The sequence below is a fragment of the Narcine bancroftii genome, chromosome 6 (genome assembly GCF_036971445.1).
Source record: "Narcine bancroftii isolate sNarBan1 chromosome 6, sNarBan1.hap1, whole genome shotgun sequence".
Taxonomy (NCBI): domain Eukaryota; kingdom Metazoa; phylum Chordata; class Chondrichthyes; order Torpediniformes; family Narcinidae; genus Narcine; species Narcine bancroftii.
Window position 1 is genome coordinate 176,805,463 of NC_091474.1, and position 18,670 is coordinate 176,824,132.

At 39.7% G+C, this 18,670-nt stretch overlaps 1 long non-coding RNA gene across 1 annotated transcript; it reads left to right on the forward strand.

The window, feature by feature from the left end:
* The first annotated feature begins 861 nt into the window (after nucleotides 1-861).
* LOC138736782 (uncharacterized) lies at nucleotides 862-18,177 on the forward strand. The gene is made up of 3 exons (XR_011340562.1): nucleotides 862-997; nucleotides 7,177-7,244; nucleotides 9,073-18,177. It is a non-coding gene; the product is annotated as an uncharacterized lncRNA (long non-coding RNA).
* The last annotated feature ends 493 nt before the right edge of the window (nucleotides 18,178-18,670 follow it).

Here is an 18,670-nt window from a genome sequence, read left to right on the forward strand (position 1 = left end):
CAAGTGACCAAATTTATACAATTGCATAAGCCAAAGAATGAAGAATGCTAATGTATTACCTCCAGAAAGTCCCCGATTTGATCGCTGGCCTGCATTACATTATCCAAATTTAAGTCAGTCCAAAAATGTAAATTTTGTCTGCAGATGTTCAATGTAACCAAGAAAGAACTTACATTTGCAAAGCAGCTTTAATTCTCTGAGAGTAACATATTGAAATATCAAATACAGTATAAATAAAGATTTACACATCTAATAAAGAACACCTGTGTAGAAAACAAAATGGTTTATTCCTGTACTGAATACTTAAATCTGAATGTTGTTCATTGGAAGGTCTGCCTATACAGTTTAACCATCTTCTCAGATATGGCTTTTCCCTTAGCCTATTTGAATCAAGTTGTTGACTGTTCTAATGTAGTAAAAGTTGATGTTATCCTCAGTGACATTTGTAGTGTCTTGCTTGCAAGAATTTAAAAAAAAAACTGCTCAAAGTTCTGCGCTGCTACAGAGCACACTACAAGGACACAATAACCATGGAAACAGAATGTAATTTTTGTTTTGTTTGTACACACTACATTAATACACTAGCAGCTAATAGGACGAGAAATGTACCTGAATAATTTCTGTTTTCCTTCTGCTGATAAAATATTTTTTGTGTGTGAATTCCCTTGCCAATGCTTTAGCATCTCAAGTTTTTGTTTTCAGTTCAGATCAAGTTCTTTTGAAATTATCTGTCTTATTTACAATTTGTGGCCTTGACTCAGTGCGCCGTCATAATGAGTTCACTGCATTCATTGTGCTGATAGGTGGGACCAGTTTCAGATCACCATCGCTGGATTTCATCTTACCCAGTTTGCTTCTCATTTTCTTCACTTGTTTTTATTTTCATGTTATTTGCATTCTCTCCCATTAGAAGGATTACGCCCTCTCTTGTACGCAGTTCAACAAATGATGATCATCCTCAGATGCCTATTCTAGAAATACCTTAATTATTATTCAGGTGACAGTAAATCTCTGGAGCTAATTATAACTAATTCCAATTCTTTTCTGATTCCATCCTCAATGCCATGGTCTTAACTGTCAACAACCTCTAATATTTGCTTTGTGTCTTTAAAGTGGTAAATATCCTAAGACCTTCTGCTGGAGGATGTGGGAACTTCAGAGAAACAGCGAAAAAAAAAAACTCTTTTACACTATTTCAGCTGTTAGATTGATATATTTGATCTTCAAGCCATTAGAGATATTTGGCAGATGAGCAGAATGGTGTTTATCTGTTCTTCAATGTTCATATTTGCTGCGTTTTTTTTTTCTGATGTCCTGTCAATTTTACGCCTGATAATCAGAAGGACTACCAGGAAAAGTTTGTCTTACAGTTTCTAACAGAGATCTGTCAGAAGACAGCCATTATTCATTTCCTTGATGCACAAAGTCAAGGGCCACATCGAAGGTCATTGTGGAGCTAAAATGTTGGTCTTGGGAGAAGAGGGCAGATGGAAGCTTCAAAGCTGGAGGGTCAGAGATCTAGCAAATAGAATCAAATGTGTGAAAAATGTGAAAATGTCCACTCTGATCGGGAAAAGAGACTATTTTTAGCTGGATACTGATAAGCATAGTGTCTTAGATACAGAGGGACTGAGGTGCCAAGAGCATATTTTGCAAAAAAGCTAGTATGCAATGCACAATATAATTAGGAAATATAACAGAATGTTTCATTTAGTACTGAGGGAATTGAGGACAAATGTAGTGAGATTATGCTTCGGTTACGTGGAACATTGGTGAGACCAAATTTGAAGTTAAGAAATGCTTCTCTTTATTTCAGGAAGTATATGAATGCATTGGACATAGTTTGGAGAAAGTTTACCTGAGTATGAATTAGGCAGGTTGTCTTATGAGGAAAGATTTAACAGGATAGTTTTATATCCATGGAGCTTAGAATAGTGAGAAAGGATGAATGAAACATGGTAGATAAATTGGGTATAATTGGTCATCATTGTTTTCATGGACCGGAAGAGCCTTCTATCATGCTGTATCATTAAATTTTTTTAAAATATATTTTGAAATTTCTTGACAGAGTGGATGTGGAGAGGATGTTTCTTCTTGTGGGAGTATCTCAGACCAGGCTGTGGGTTTGAGGTCACAGCTTAACAATCAGGTAGTGCTGGTATAAAAGCAACTTGCCCAAGGACTGGTTACTTTTTTTTCCCTGGAGAGTGTGTTTTTGTCATTCCATTCTTTATAGGGCTGTTGGTTGAAACAGAATCTTTGATGTTTTTGAATGCAGAACTAAATAGGTAGTTCATCAGCAAAGATAAATGGGAATGCTGATCAGAGGATACAATCAGATCAACCCTGATTTTTTTTAAAATGATGGTCTACTCCAGCTCCTAAATCATTTGTTTGTTTGTTCATTTAAAGCAGACAATTGAATCTTGAAGACCCTAACTGCTACACCACGATTGCCACTGAGAATAGTATCATTACAAATCTATATACACATATCAAAATAACTCCAAGATCTTCCTTGTTAGGGTGGCCTTGTTATGATTTAAGAATGTCAGAGGTAGAAGCTATGATAACATTGTTTCCTGATCCATAATCAGAAGTGCCAACAATAGTATGCTCCTAAGTTGTAAGGCATCAGTCAGATGACAAAACAAGTAATCATTGCATAAGCTGCTCGTATCTGTTACACTTTCACATGTGCTGTCCTTGGGCAAGTTGCTTTGAGCAATATCCTGAGTGTGAATTCTGAAAGTAGTTGCAGTAGCAATGGGGGAGCAGAAACGATGAGGATTTAAATGACTGGGCTGTGGAGTTGTGGATACCTTCCTTCACTTCTTGCTTCCATATAACCATATAACTGTTTACGGCATGGAAACAGGCCATGTCGACCCCCACAGGAATTTTTTTAACGTATAAATGTAAAAAAAAAATCAGATTCCCTCTTTCTATTAACTGTCTGAACACAAACCAAACTGCCAAGTCATATTTGACTTGAAATGAGCTTTGGACTGGATAATCTTGTCATCACTAAAATAGTGCAGTGGAAGTCCGAAAATCTGGACCTGCTTGGGGGATCGGGACGGTTTGGATTTTTTAGATTTTCCAGATTCTTGGACAGTACTTTTAAAACTCAAATTTTAGGAGGAATAAAGAAGAAATGTACAGGTAAATGCTGATCCTTTATTCATTAACATTTACAGCATGCTTCATTTATCAAAACAAGCAGTTTTAAAGAAAAAGAAAAGTGCTGCTGAGCATCTGTGATGCTTCTGCCTGCGTACACGCACACAAAAGCCCACTATTTTTTTTTAAAAATCGAGTTTTCTAAAAATCTGGATTCTCAGATGGTTTGAATTTCTGGCATCCAGATTTTTGGACTCTCTACTGTATGCTTATCTCTATAACATTGCCTGATTCTGCTCATCTGTAACTGAAATACTCACTCATGCCTCTGTGATCTTTACATCTGACTCTGAGACATTCATGATGGACCTTATTTTCTCAGTAAACTTGAGGTGACTCAGACTTCTGCTGATCAAATCCCATTCATCCATTTCCTCTGTGATCTCTAATTTGTATTTGTTCCCAGTTCGACACATCTTGATATAAAGTCTAAGCCATGTTTCAAATCCTTCCATGATCTTGCCTCTGTAATCGCCTTCAGTACTATAATCTTCTAAGGTATCTGTGACCTTCTAATTCCGAGCTTCTCTCATTCTTAAGTGCAATCAATCCACATTTGACCCTCCCATGCTTTCTGTTACCAAAGCCTTAAGTTCTGCCTTCTATTTTCTTAAAATCTACTATTTTCACAAAAATCTCCTTTTCTGGTTCACCACATATTATGTTTGATAATGTACTTGTCAGGCGCCTTGAAAAATTTTGCTATATTAAATGGCTGTTGTTGCTGCTTGGCTATTCAAAACAAAAATTTTCAGTTGTATCCATGTTATACTAAAAACTAACCCCAAGGCATATCAATTTATTCTGCATTTGAGAAGCTCACCACTTTTAATGAAAGATAGGGCGGCAAGGCTACCGTAGCAGTCAGCACAACACTGTTACAGCGCCAGCAACTCAGGTTCGAATAGGGCACTGTCTGTAAGGAATTTGTACGTCCTCCTCAGGTCTGCAGTGTTTTCCCTGGGTGCTCTAATTTCTTCCCTCCCTTCAAAACATATGGGGGTTGTATTTGTCAATATAATTGTAATTGGTGTATTTGGGCGGCATGGGTTCGTGGGCCAGACGGGCCTGTTACTGTGCTGAGATTCTAATTTACATTTAAAACAAGGAGAGCACCACATTTTCCTCTGAAATACCATTTCAGAGAAGTCGACCAGGTTCCTATAAATCCAGAATTTGTGTTCAAGCTCCTTTCTGGAGTCAGCCATGAGCGCTTTTGAGTAATTTAGTCAAAATACCTCTGAATTTGAAGATAGTCTGACCAGTGAAGCAGAAGGCTTCTGCTCACTGAGCTATTATTTTGTGTTGCTAAAAGATATCTAATGGATCAATTGGCCTGATAATAATGTTGCTCAACATGAACTGATTGCTTGCTTGCATTAGAACCCCTAAAAATATTTAATATGTTCTTGCACCCCTTAAAGTAGTAATTTATTTAAGAATAAAGGTGAAGGTGACCAAAACAAATCTGTATAATCAATTTTTAAATAATATATAAACAAAAATGAAACATATGGAAAATAAAAAAAATATTTCAACAAATTAAAAGTTGCATAAACCCTACAAAAAAAATTAAATTTTCATCCATGCACGAAATTTCTTAAAAAAATTAAAGAACTAATGTTCAAGTGTTCATAAGCCAATTTAAATTTAGTGACTATTTTGATCCTGTTTATTGCTGAAGAGTTTTTCAAAACGTGGCGCTTTGTTGCTGATGGCAATCCACATGTTTGCCTGTGCACTCAAGCGATTTCTAGGTTTTGTCTTGATTGACAAAAGGGCACTAAATCCAGACTCGCAGAATGGGTTGAGCACATTTAGTGCTTTTTCACAAAGTCTTGAAAACATGTCCATTGCCGAACACCAATATTGTTCCAAAATTTTGCTTTCAAACTGCATTTCAAGAAGACGATTTGTGCGCAGTTCAATAAGATCTTCCTTCAGCTCTTCATCATCCGACATATTATCCAAGTTGAAGGAGTATGGATTTATTTAAAAAACTGAAATGCTATGTCGCACCCCCTGGAATGCTATCTCGCACCCATGGTTGGGAAACCCTGCATTAGAATATAACCTCTGTCATAATTTGCTATTTGATTTCAAACTGGTTCAGTCTTGGTGGAAAACATCATCATTTTGTTCACATTTATTTACTTTTTTTTTTGCTTTACCTGCACTTCTCTGATTCTTCCTGGAACTATTTTTAAAAGAAGCCCTCATTCACATCGAGACAGGTATACTGTGTTCATGGATGTAAAGTCGTGGCCTCTGATGGTCATGGTCGACCGTGGGTATCTGGTATAGTGGCCTCTCCAGGGCACAAGCCAGGGTAGAGTTGATATGGAGATCTGACTGTTGCCCATGCAGTGGGACCCCTCTCTCCATGCTAACAACAGGTCCAAAGGAAGAACAGTTTGGTGCCAGCAGTATTGCAGGAGTTGACTTCGGCTCTATATTTTTCCATGGGGCTTACTCCCAAAGCCTTTCCCATGAGTGGGCATAGCTACAAGACAGCGGAGGTTTGAAATTGGAGTGCCCTCTCTCCTAGATGAATTACCATTGTGGTTAATGAGCCCATTTGCCCAGAGCAACTGGTTTCAAGGTGCCAGGGGCCCGCCTTTGCCCCTTCTCCTGTCAGTGAGAACAGCCCTGCTGGGCATAAAAACTATGTAACACATGAAGGCCAGGAGTTGGACTTGGTTGTCAGAGGCTATTGGAGATACATGCCATAAAGAGCATTTGTATAGCTGAAGGAGTTTCATCCATTACCACCCTTTGGGTATGACAACCTTTAGAGCCGGATGTAAATTAGAGAAGGGGTAAATCAACTTGAACATTGATAGTGGGTTAATGGGGTGTTTGGAGTTGAGCACGTGATGGGGATGGGGGGGGTGAATTAACGAGTGGTCTTAATGATACTAATATCCAATTCTAGAAGGATGTAAAACAGACAGGAGTGAATCTATTGTCCACAATGTTCTTCCTCATCTAGGAAAGCTGGGCTTATATGTTTGATAGACTCTTTGAAGAGCTCACTTCTTGCTAACCTCCAGTGATAGACTTTATGATATAAATGCTTCATTCCCTTGGCATTTTCTGGTCCTTCTTTCTTTAATCTCTTTTTTTTTGCTTGTTTTTTTTCTTTCTAGGTGTTTTGAGGGGAGGGGAGGTAGATGGGTGGGGGGGGAAAGGGGTTTTTATTCTTATATACCACATGTATAATATTTGAATTTAGTGAATTGTAATTATTATTGTGGTTTAAAATTTGTAAATAAAATATTCCAAAAAAAAAAGAATGCTGGGCATGTTTTAGATTGGACAGCCAAACCGTTGATGCCAGATTTTTAAATTGAGCCTTTTGTCAAGTGCACTGCGTGGACCTTGGTCCACTTAAAACGCTTCAAACAAATCTCTCCCCATCTGTCTCTGGTTCACTACTGTTGCTGGAGTAGGCTATCATCACTTCGGAGTCTCTGGAAGAAAGGTGGGGAAAATTTGGATATTGGAACAGAAGGCTTGAAATCTACATGGACAGTGGATGAGAACAGATTCAACCTCAACTCTCCACAACTATAAAGCTCCAACTCATAAAAATAATGCTCCAATGATTGGGGCTACAAATGCCATTGGGCCGTCATGAAATATGTTCCGCTCATACACTGCAAAATTTCAGGAATGAAAGGCTGTGAAAATGTTGAAAAGGCAAGAGAATAGTAAAAATGATATAATTATGTGTATATATCATAGCAAGAAATCTGGCCTTTCTGATGGCAGCAGACCTCTACTGGCAGGGATCCAGACTGGGTTTTGTCTTTGCAGTTCACTTGGATTGCTGAGTAATTGACTGTACGAGACCCTGGGAGTGTTCAGAGTCTGTGACTCTGCTTGCAACTCCATGTGTTGGTGGGGGTAGGGAGAGAGTGTGATGTGGTTGGGGTCAAGACTATCCCTTAAATTTATTATTTTACATGTAGATTTATATTTTGATAAAAGGTAGAAAATGCAAATGACGAGAATGACCACCACTGAGGCCTGCCCAGCAGACTTTGCGTCAGAAAATTGTAAGTGCACTGTCTGTGAATGTTAATGCACATAGCCACTGAGTAGAACTGACGCATAAGCAGAATAAATTGTTCTCTTATCACTTGTGTTAAAAATTACGATTAATAGATATCACAGTTCCTTTCAAAACCAGTGAAGCAGTCCCTGTCTGCAACACAGACAGGTAGACACTTCTCATACCACAGTTGTGGCTGAAAATGCAGTGATCTTAAATGATCCTCGCTAAATGATTGAAAAAATCAACACAAGGGGTGAGCTCTGGTTGAACAAAGAATTTTGGTGCATATGTACGTAGTACAATGCATATGACAATAAACTCAGAATCTTTATCAACTTCAGTATATTAGATATAAAAAAAAACTTTGATTTCCAATTATCTCAAGATTAAGAAAAGATGCAGCAATAAAAGATTTTGGATCCAATGCCTTTTAAACCTGATAACACCTGACAGCCTCAGGTAAATCAAAATAACCATAATTAAGTTGCACTCAAGAATGGGCATATGTACAGTAGCATAACTATAAAACTAGCATGGCATTTAAGACATAACATCATAATGGTAAAGGCTCACACTCTTCCTGAACCAACACAAGTATGACTTTTTCCCACAAGTAAAAGATTGCATTTTCCAATTTCAGGTAACCCCCCCCCCCCCCCCCCCAGCCTGATATACTGTTTCCATCTGTCCATCCATTCCCATTCTCTTAAACCATTCAACCACCCTACTCCCCACTGTAGTCTCAACCCATCTTCCCCTGTCTGTCTCACTTCTCCCACCTTCATCTGTCCTGAATCCTATTACATCTTGACCCTCCCAAGTCCTTTCACTTCCATTTCATGCTTGCTATTTCCCCTTCCCATCTTAGTCATGTAAAATGTACCAGTCCAAACATTGACTGTCCATTTCTCTCTATGGTTGCTGCCTGACCCAATTAGACTCTCCAGTTTCTCACTGTTTGATCTACATTAACAGGGCTGATTGGCGACACATCTACTCAGAAAATGAGCTAAAGTGTGCTATTCCAGAATGCCCTGAGAGAATCAAAAACAAAAGAGCACATGAGGGAGAGAGAGGGGGGAATGGGGAAAGAGATAAAGGGAACAAGAAAGAAAGTCAGTGGGGGGGGGGGGGAGAGAAAGAGAGAGAGATTCTGGCTTGTGGATTACAGTGAAATAAAATAACCAACATAACTGGCTTAGACTCCTTCAGAGCTAGTTCCTAAACTTATGTGTGGACTGAATTTACTTTGAATAAGGGAAACAAAGCATGGATTTCACACTTTTGCACAATATTTATCTCAAGGAAAAGTTACTGAATTTCATTTTCACAGGAAGCTAAAGATTGTTTAACAATGCAGAGGCAGATTTGTGGCCAGGACCACAATGAAATGTCTGGGTGCAGTGAGGAACCATACAAAAGAAATAAATCATTTACTGCTGAGAGAAAGGCTAGGTAAAATAAAATAAAAATGATACAACATGAAAAGCATATGCAGTAAATTCTTCATTTACTACTAATTTGGCTGTAGTTTATAAGGAAAATATCCATTAAATGTATAAGAAGTGGAGAACCTTTTTTGTTTTCTTTATTCTGAGCTCATTAGGTTACCAATTAGGCATTGGTTTCTTATGAAATGGTCAATCTTCATGTCTGAGTTAAGTCAATGTGGGGATTTACCTCATATTTATGTCTTTAACACAGTGTCTTGCTCATTGAAAGTGCAGATCAGACAAGTTCCCATGGTATTTTGTTCAAATAGAAAGTGAGATCATTATCCAGTGCAGAAGTTTTCTCAGTTTGTAAAATCCATCCCATTCTTTCTGCAGATGAGCTCAAGCTTTGATGACTGAAGAGACTGAGATAAAAGTTGACTCTGCCAATCTGAAAAATCACAGACTTAATGAGTGAACATTCAGGCAAGACTCTATCTGGGCTCTTACATTTTCAAGGAGCAAGATTAATTTATTATCATGTAATAAAGCAGGTGTAATATTACACAAATTTGACTTTAGTCTGATGTAAGATAGACAAAGAATCGCCATCAGCAGAAATTGTCTGGCACTCTTTACAGTCAGAGAAAGTGAAGCAAAGGAGAGTCACCACAGAGTCACTGAATTGCCGTGGATTTTCCTCCAGTGCTCCTGCAGCTTCTGCAGCTGTACAGACTTCAATCCAATTCATTGGCAACTCGAGCTCCAGATCCAAACCTCCGACATGATCAGGAAGCCTTCAGCGCCCTCGCCACCCTCTCGCATCTCTGCTCTGATACCTGGTACCCTTCAGCCATTCTCAAGCCACTCTCCAGAAGTTTGGAGCCTAGTGTAAGTCCTTTGACAGCACTTGCCAGCAGCCAACAACCTGCATGGGTTCCACACCTTGAGTCACCAACAGCCCCACCACATGAGTATTCTTCAGCTGCAGAGACTCTCACTGGTCCATCGCAGTCTCCTCTTCTTCTTCGTCTGCTGGGAGCCCGATGTTCCATCTGCTGCTGAGAGTCTGAGGTTCCTGCTCCTGCTGCACCACCCAGAAAATCCAGAGAAATCAACATTTCAGAAGTTCAAGAAATGTTTACCCAGACTTTTTGAAAAATGTCTCCTTCGCTCTTGGATTTCATCCTGGTGGATATGTTGGGGGCTATTGGATGGGGATGGAGGGTTTGGAGACAGGGGAGGGCTGTGGCCAGGAAGTGGGGGTTGAAAAGATCCCAGGAGCAGATCTTACAGTGAAGGACAGACAAGTACGAGTGAGCCGATTGCAACATTTTGCACAGCCGGTCTGTCCATCCTGGCGTGCAGCATGCACTCTTTTTCCCTCCTGTCCCTCTCTCTCCCCTCTCCCCTGACCTCTCTCATCCCTCTTTTTCACCCCTTTCCCCATTTCTCCCACTGTTCTCCTTTCCCCTTCCCTCTTGTCCCCTCCCCCTCTCTCTCCCCTCTCTCTTCCTTCTCTCTCCCCTTCAATCACCCCTTTCCCCATTTCTCCCACTTTTCTCCTCTCCCCTTCCCTCTTGTCCCCTCCCCCTCTCTCCCCCCTCTCTCTTCCCTCTCTCTCCCCTTCAATCACCCCTCACTCCTCTCTCCCTCCTATCTCCCTCTCTTTCCCCCTCTCCCTTCTCTCCCTACCTCTTTCCCCCCTCCCTTCTCTCCCTACCTCTTTCCCCCTCTTCCTTCTCTCCTTACCTCTTTCCCCCTCTCTCCTCACTCCTCAGGTGCTGGGTGATTGGTGTCTAAGATTAAATGCATGCTCCCCACCCCCTCCTGGAATTAAACCCCATCAAGGATATAGATTCCTTTTTAAATCAGCAGGCTCGTGGTTCTGTTCAGCGACATCATAGTTTCATCAAGGAGTACATATACCCTAAAAGTGCATATACCCTTAAAAGTCGCCCAAACCCCCAACTCATGAGTGCTCAGAATTTCCAGTGGCCAATCTTCAAAACTTGCCAAATTGTGCATGGAAATCGCCCACTGGCAACTTTATTTGTTTTTTTTTTCAATGGGGGGCACAATCTTCGTGCATGCCATTGGAGCTATTATCCTAGATACGCCACTAACCCTGTGCCAGTCCTCCACTCCCCCGGAGTCTTTAAACTGATGGGCACTACCAGTTGCCCCAATAACCACAAGGATAAAGACTGAGGGGAATGATAGGCTTTAATGTACAGAAGACTTGAGCTGGTCCGGATCCAAGCTAGGGAAGGGAGAGGTGGCTCGACCTTTATGGCCTAGGCCACAGGGGAGGAGTCCAGGAGAGAGTGTCATCAGGGGGTGGGCCAGCCCATGCCTTTACCAGCGAATGACTATATACAATCCATATCATTACACAACCCCTCAAGGCTGCAGCCAAGCACAGGTGTTGTCCTCTTGGGACAAGACGCTGTGATCACAGGATTTTAAAATAAACCACTATCGGCTCTTTTAACAGGCCATTTATGTATTCACACATTGCCAATGTATTTACGGATATCTTCAACATCTCACTCTGGCAGGGCATGGTACCCACCTGTTTCAAACAGGTGTCAGACAGCACCCAGAAAGAGTGTGGTAACCTAACTAAATGACTATCGATCAGTACCACTGACATCAACAATGATGAAGTGTTTTGAACTGCTCGTGCTGAAGCACATCAGCTCCTGTCTGAGTGACAACATGGATCCATTCCAATTTGCCTATTGTAGTAACAGGTCTATGGCGAATTTCATCTCATCTGTTCTACACAAGGCCCTGGAACAGTGGGACAGCAAAGATGCATATATTGATACTGTTTATCAACTACAGTTCAGTATTTTACACCATAATCCCCTCAAAATTGATCAACAAACCTCAAGATCTGGGACTCGACACCCAACTGCATAATTGGATTGTGGATTTACTCACCTCCAGACAACAATCAGTGAGGATTGGCAAGGACATCTCCTTCATAATGTCCATCAGTATTGATGCATCATGGCTGTGTTCTTATATGACAACAACACAATATACAAATTCACTGATGATACCACAGTAGTGGATGGTATAAAAAAGAGATGATGAGTTAGCGTACAGGAGGGAGTTTGCGGAGGTTTGGTATGACATCTGAAACCCCAGCAAATTTCTACAGATATCTGTGGAATGTGTGCTGACTAGATGCATCACAGACTGGTATGGGGACACCAATAATCTTGAGTGGAAAGCCCTGCAAAAGGTTATGGACATAGGCCAGGACATCACAGGCAAATCCCTCCCCACCTTTGAACACTTCCACAGAGAACACTGCCATCAGTAAGCATCAGCACATATCAAGGATCCACACCACCCAGGACATGCTCTGTTTTCACTGTTACTATCAGGGAAGAGGTACATTTACCACAAGACTCACATCACCAGGTTGAGGAACAGCTGCTAACCCTCCACCATGAGACTCATTTAAGGACCCTTACTTTTGCACTTAATTTAAGCATATAAACCATATAACAATTACAGTACGGAAACAGGCCATCTCAGCCCCTCTAGTCCATAACGATCTAAATGATCTAGTACCACCTACCTGCATTTTGCCCATAACCCTCCAATCCCCTCCAATCCTTAAATGACAAAGTTGACTTTGGTGCAACTATCTCTTCCAGGAGGTCATTCTACTCAGCCACCACTCTGAGCTTTTTTCTCTCTCTGTTTTGGACAGCTAGTTTGTTTACATTTCTTTATTTGTTTACATGTTGAGTAGATTTTTATTTTTGTACTAATTCTGCCTTGCCTGTAGTACAAAGAATCTCAGGGTTGAATGTGACGTCATATATTTACTCTGATAACCTATTTGAAATCTAGATCTAAAGGCTGCATGAAGCCATTGGTAGTTGGGCTGAATGGTGGAACCCTGCGGAGGATTGCTATGTTTCATCTCGCCACTTTCCGTGGGACCGCACCAGCAGCTGCTCTGGCAGAACTGCCATTTTTCTTTCTTGGTTCATCTTCAAAAAACTACTTGTTAATGTAATTGAGGCTGATTTGAAGACCCATCCTCACCCATCACACCCCCCGGCAATGTCCCCAGTGCCACATGTGCACCAACGTGTCCTCCCTTACCGCAATTTTGGGCCCCAGTTTTTATAAATCTATGCTATTCCCTTTTTTTTATTTTCCCACATTTCTATCATTTCCCCCCAGATTCTACAACTCACTTGCACACTACAGCAATGGCCAATAATCAACCTGCCCACATCTTTGAAATTCAAGAGGAAATTGACGCAGACAGTGAACAGCATCAACTGTAGCAATAATAAAGCTGACTGCGTGTTCTCTTTAAGAACTGCCTGGAAGGATAGTATCTCCATATTATACAATTGCGAGAACTTGCAATACATTGATGGATAACCTGGAGCAAAATCTAACCATATAATTTTAGCCTTTACACATGGAAATTCAAGAATGTTTTTCGTTTAGTCTGTCTTTTGAAGATCTCCTTTTGGGAAACTTTGATAACTACGATGAACAAAATCATTAATATAATAACAAAAAATAGTATGGACTAATTGCTGAGTCAATTTCTTTTAAGAATTTATATATATTTTATCTCTCATCTATGAATATTGATAGTTATTCTGCTATTAGAAACCAGCTCGTACCTGTCCTGATCTATCCTTACCACAAGAGTTACCCTGGACCATCTTGGTCTCAAATTTACTTGGTTCCTCTTCTCCTGAATTATGATCCTCTAAAAAGAGGATAATCAGGGAATGACTGACTTTTCTTGATGAAATGTTAATAAACTGCTCAAAACAACGCTAGAACTATTGGAGCAATAAATGTAAATATGCCACTTGTTCAAACAATAAGTAGACATTTAGGTTTACATAAGACTCCCTTCGCCAGTCAGCCTACAGACACACACCAGAGCTCCTGAAGCCAACTCAAAACACTCCCATCAGCCTACTACCGCACACAGACTCTGGTGTGCATGTGCGGTAGGCCGAGGGGGCCAGAGGAGGGTTCTGCGTTAGGACTTTGGCATTGGGAGCTCTGGTGTAGGCTGTAGGCAAAGGGGAGGGTTCAGAATTGGGCATCAGGAGCTCCTGGCTCTGGTGACCAGAGCTCCCAATGCCTGATTCCAAACCCTCCCCTCAGCAGTTGGCCTACAGGCACACACCAGAGCTCCTGATGCTGACTCCGAGCTCTCCCCTCGGCCTACCTGAACTGTGGGACACAATTTTCTCTCTTCAACAGTGCCCCTCTAAGGTATGTGCCCTAGATGGGCTCATGGTAATACGAACCCTGCAGTGGCCAACCATTTTAATCCTGCGACTCACTCCCATATTTATATCTGTCCATGGCCTCATGTACAATCCTGCCAAGACCACCTATAAATTGGAGGAACAACACTTGATTTTCCATCTGAGTCTTGTGGTAAATGTAACATCGACCTCTCTGATTTCTTTTAGCCTTCTCTCCATTCACCCTCCCTTCCTTTTCCCTTTGTCTTCTTTCCTCCAGCTCTCCACCCCCTTCCCTTTCCATTCACAGAGCCATCCTTCCTCCCATTGCTTGCTGATGTGCCCTCCATCCCTTATCCACCTATTACCTGTCTTTGGTACCGTGCTCCTCCCCATGCCCCTCCCCCACCATTTTGTTCAGATGCCTGCTGACATTTTCCATACCTCGATGAAGGACTCAAGCCTAAAACATTAGTTATGTATTAAGCTTTGCTATATAAAGTTTGACATGCTGAGCTTCTCCAGTATTGTGTTTTTACTAACATCTTTAATATTTCAGTTTGAGTCAGAAAGTGAGACACACTCAGTAAAGTTTACTTATCTAGATGAGATATGTTCAATTGTTAACCCGTCTTGAATTAGCCTAAAACCTCTGTATTATATGAACTTAATTGGGATGTTTGATTCAGTTGGTAAATCCCAGTACCATTTTGAAGATTGATTTCCGAGTGCCACTTTCAAATTAAAAAAAAATCATCAAATTAAGCTGTTAGTCTAAAGACTTTTAAGTGTTAAAGAAACTAAGGGAATATGGCCAGTCAATTTGCTTCTTTACGCACTTCCTCACTAGAGGGATCAACAATTTTATTTTATATTTTGATGTCACAAAATAAATAGTTTGAACCTTATAAATTTAAGTGTTAATCACTTTTACTGAGTGCCATGATAAAAGCCCTTTATTTCTATTTGATCCTGCAAAAGAAATAACAACCTATTTTTAGGCATATTAATAATGTTGAAAGTAGTAATATTTGATTGTTTCAATATTCATGAAGCTTCATCCAGTAAATTGTCTTTCTACCAACACTAAAGTATGCAATTCAATTGTCTCAATTTCAAGTTGAGCACCACATTTGCCAACCAACTTGTGTTTTTTTTAAATTGTGTGGCTTTATTAATGTCAGATATTTAATTTGATCAATAAGATCCATAGCCAATAAGGTAAAAAGAGAAAGAATAGAGTAGCAGAATACCAGTGCTGCATTTGACTGCCATGTTTATTGAAGTATATGTTCCCTAATTGAGTTTAAATATCAGATCCAAGCAAGAACTTACAGTATTAACAGAAATGATAGTAGGTTTAATATCCTATCCTGGTCACTATTCAGTTAATTTTTGATAAAAATAACATGAGGATTTTGAGGGAGGACAATTCTTGCCGGTAACGATTGCTATGTTCTATTGCACCATTCATCTTATCCTAACCCACTTTATGTCCAATTAGAAACTTCTTTTGTCATGCAGATAATCCAATATATGCATAACCATCCATAATCCATAAAGAGGCAATGACCAAATAATATCATTTTTTAAATGTCGAGAGGGGATAAATATTGGTCAAGGTACCAGAATGCTTATAATCTTTTTCAGAATAGTGTCTTGATATATTTGAAATCACCCCAAAAAAGACTTTATTCTTAATAAATAATTTACAAAAAGAAAATCATTCTGAGTGTCAAGTCCATACATTCCCATCATTGTTGCATTTTTACATACTCTCCCTATTTACACCACCACTGTGCACCTTGTCATTACTTCCCCCTTCTATTGTTTGAGGAGTCTTTCCTCAGACTCAGCCCGTCAATGCCCAGTAATGGAAGGATGCTGCACTGTGGTCCTTTCAACCCAAGAAAGAATACAGGGTTCAGTTGAACACTGCATTTAAAGTGAAACAAATCTACATATAGTTACTTTACATGTAGCTTCGTCAATACACTCTACAATTGCAGCAAGACCTCTGTATTTTAAAACACTACATCCTAGCAATCAAGGGACTTAAAAAAAAAGATAAGAAGGTTCATGAGAAATCTTCAGCAGACAAGATTAAAATAAATCCAAAGACATTCTACAATCATATTATGGGCAAAAAACTAACCAAGTAAAATTTGGTCTCATTAAAGACAACAGGGGCAATCTGCACATAGAGTCAGAAGAGGGCCTGAATGAATACTTCTCTTCAGTATTCACAGACTTTGAAGATGGAGGATTCAGTGAAAGAATAGATGCTAGTATTTTTTAAGTTTAAATGTGGATAAATGCCCAGGACTGGAAAGGTTTTTTTTAAAAAAAATCTCAGGTTGCTATAGAAGACAAGAGAAGAGATTGTGCAAGGTTTCATTTTTTTTTACTGTCATGAAATAATACATTAAACATGTGACATACATGATATACGTTAACTTTTGTCTCCTGTAAGGCAAAGAAAGAGTTGCCATGAGTATAGCCCGAGCCCTCACAACAACACGAGAAAGAGAAGCAAAAGAGAGTTCCCTCAGAGACACTGAGTGTCCGCACATTCACCTCCAGCCATCCCACTGTCGCTACAGCCGCACAGACCTTGTTTGATTCATCGGCAATCCGAGGTCTAAATCCAAACCTCCAACGTGATCAGGGACTCTGGCTGGGATTTTATTTTTTGTTAGCCACAAGTAAATCATTGGATATTTGGAGGTCAGCAAATGTGGTCCCACTTTTCAAGATGGGAAGCAGGGAAAGTCTGGTGAGCCCAACATCAGAGGTAGGGAAGTTATGGGAAAAAAATCTGAGGAAGAGGATTACTAATTGCTTGGAAAGGAATGGACTGATCTGAGACAGCCATGATGGCAGATTAATTGGACTGAATTATTTTAAGAGGATATAAAAAGTGTATTGATGAGTTCATTTATATGGACTTTGGAAAAGACTTTATTTAATAAAGTCCCAAATGGAAGACAGATGCCAAAGGTTAGGTCCCAGGTGACCCAGACTGAGTTGGTGAACTCGATCCAAAATAGGCTTGGCAATAAGAGACAGTGTTGGCTTTATGATTGGATATCTATGACAAATAATGTCCAACAAGGATTGGGGCTGGGACCCTTGTTGTTTGTAATCTATATGAATTATTTGGGTATGGATGTGGGAGGCAGGATCAGTAAGTTTACCAATGACACAAAGGGTTGGTGGAGTTGTTGATTGCACAGAAGGTAATTGTAGGCTGCAGATAGATATTGATATTTGGTGAAATGGCTGAATAATAGCTGATAGAGTTTAATCCAGATAATTGTAAAGTGATGCATTTTTGGAACACTAATTAGGGTAGGACATATGCTATGAATGGTAAGGTCTTTGGGGGTTCTGAGGAACAGAAGGACTTCACAGATCCATAGATCCTTGAACGTGGCAACACAAGTAGATGACATAGTTTGAAAGGCATACGGAAATTTTTTTTATCGGTCAAGAGATTTGACTTAGGGCCTCCACCCAAACTTTGACTGACTATTTCTATCCATGAATTCTGCCTGACCCACTGAATCCCTCCATCTTCCCCTTGCCCTCTCAAGATTTCAGCACCTGCAGTTTGAACTTGACTTGATTTTGAACTTTTGTGTTTCTTCAGTTTGACACTGATACCTTAGTTCAGGTCAAATGCATTGTTTTTGATTAGCCGGGGAGATTCATATGTTATTAGCTCTAGCTGAACAGATACTTCATTAAAGAAACCAGCTGCAATAGCAAATGTAATTGAATTTAAAAGAGGCAATAAATTTTGTTAATTCAATTATGTATGTTAATGTAATTGTTTTATAGATGAAGTATCTTTTGGCTATAGTAAGTAAAAATTTTGTTGAAGATGTATATGACAGTAAACTCATTTTGATTATCATAATTCAGAGGCTCCTCAGCTTGTCTTTATTCCACGTTAATATGCTTTTCTCTTTTGACATAAACTCTGTAATGAAAGCATTCCTCTGTGTATGTGCATTGGGCAGAATATTCACATTGAGCTTGTACGTGTATAAAATGGTGCAGGGTATTCAGAATACCAACTACAATGGAAGGAAAGTGAACAAGGGAATGTGACATAGCCCATTCTTCTAAGACTTGGTTTGTCCACAGTTCAAGATTTTTAAATGAGGATGTGATCAATAATGTCTTACAGTAATATTAATTAATCGTGTGGTTCCTCACCACAAATGTTTGGTTTCCATGCATTAAATATTGAGTTAATCATCCATTTAATTATTTGAAGCCTCGGGCTGAAAGCAATTTAAATGAATATTACATTAATTATCACAGGTGAATAATGGAGGTTGAAGGGGTTTCAATCCAGTTATACTAGCTTCCACTTTGCACTGAAACTTTTCCTTAATTTTAAATTAGTTGCTGCCATCATGATTCATGATAAGCAGTCAGCACCTTCATAACGCATTTTTTTTCCCTCAAAATGGAAATAAAAATTTCTGTTTACTTCCTGGTGTTAAGATGAGAAAACAACAGTAGGGAAAATTTCTTATCAGACCCAACTCTGAGGAAAAAATCCAGATCAATGTCAATATCTGTTGTAAATGTAAAGAATTCTATTAATTAACAACATAGTGTCTTTAGATGGGGTTGTGACTGCAGCAGGCCTTCTGTTTACAATGCTGCATTAAGCAGTGTTTACTAGAGCAGCATTTGTTCTGCATTAATGGCTTGCACTT